Here is a 1,395-nt window from a genome sequence, read left to right as displayed (position 1 = left end):
ACGGCCAGTGTCCTCGGGTTGGCTGTGCCGCTCCCGAATCACTGGGCCACGTTTTCTGGGACTGCCCTTTTGTTTACATTTTGTGGGCATGGGTCGAACACATTGGTGGTAAAGCCCTGGCCCGCTATTTTTCCCTGACCCGCTCCTGCGTTTTGTATGGGTCAGGGCTAGAGACCAGGCCAGACTCTCTTCTGGTCTGGTATTTGATTAGCACGGTGAAGTGGTTGGTTTGGTGTTCGCGCTGTGAGACATTGTATGATGGCTCACGGCCGGATGCCGACCACGTGCTTCACCGTGTCAAGGCTGCGGTCAAGAACCGCATTCGTTTAGACTTCGTCCGGCTGGACCGGGCCAAGTTCCGCACCATCTGGTGCGTGCGGGGAGCGGTATGTTTCATCAGAGACGACCAACTTGTCTTTAGGTTGTGATTTTGTTTTTTTGCACTATTACAGCCTTAAGACTTTCGCTCCTTGTTTATCTCGGGCCCCTTAGGTCCTTTTTTGTGGGAGCCTTTTGCTCCTTGTTTTTTGGGACCCTTTAGGTCCCCTTTTTGTGGGAGTTCTTTTGCTCCTGGTTTTGGGGCCCCTTAGGCCTTTTTTTACTAAGCTTGGCTTTTTGCTGGCTTTTGTTGTTTAAGGACCGTTTCGGTTCCTTAGGTCGGACCTGTGAGCGTTTTCGCTCTGTTGGTTAGGACCCTTTAGGTCCTTTTTATTGTATGTTTGCTCGCATGAGCGTTGTTGAGTCCGGAAGTTTCATGGTATAGTTTTCTGTTTGTATATTTTCCTGCCAGTCAGTTAGGGTCGTACCCTACCATGGTAATGCGTGGGTAGCGTGGCTACACAGACTGCATGTCTTGTCTTTGTCAAGTGTCTGTTTGTTCTTGATAGTAGGTAAAAGGGTAGGGAGGCTCGTAGCCTCACTTACTAAGGTGTAGTGTGACTACCCTATCCTGGGATCTTCTTTAGGAGGATCCCGAAACCAAAAAATTAGTATCTGTTCTTTTCAGCTTAATATCTGAAACGCTGTTCATTGAACAGCCAGTATATTAAACTGATTTTTGGATTTGGGCCGTGGAATAGAGGCTTTGTCCCGGCCACGGGTTGGCCCGGTATAGCAGTACATCCGGGATTCGGCCCACTCCCTTCGGGGAACATAAATTAATACAAAAACAGGTTCTGACTACGGTGCCCCGTCGTTAAAGGTTCGTTTTCTTTTGACGTTTTGGTGACAGGGCTTTCACATTGAATTACGGTAAATATTAGTAAGTGTGTAAAGTCTTGTTAAATTATGATGTTGGCGTTTCCATTGATTTCCGTTCAAGGTGTAAAAAAAAAAAAAAAAAAAAGGCTTGGCCACGACCCCTCTGTGTCTGGTTATAAATGTATTGTTTGAGTC

At 47.2% G+C, this 1,395-nt stretch overlaps 1 non-coding gene across 1 annotated transcript; it reads left to right on the top strand.

The window, feature by feature from the left end:
* Window positions 1–954: 954 nt before the first annotated feature.
* Window positions 955–1,143, top strand: LOC119733525. Its single transcript, XR_005271890.1, has one exon. It is a non-coding gene; the product is annotated as a U2 spliceosomal RNA (small nuclear RNA).
* Window positions 1,144–1,395: the final 252 nt, after the last annotated feature.

The sequence above is a fragment of the Patiria miniata genome, unplaced genomic scaffold, assembly GCF_015706575.1.
Source record: "Patiria miniata isolate m_02_andy unplaced genomic scaffold, ASM1570657v1 HiC_scaffold_25, whole genome shotgun sequence".
Lineage (NCBI taxonomy): Eukaryota > Metazoa > Echinodermata > Asteroidea > Valvatida > Asterinidae > Patiria > Patiria miniata.
The sequence above is the reverse complement of the archived record's forward strand: the minus strand, read 5'-3'. Positions and strand labels throughout refer to the sequence as shown.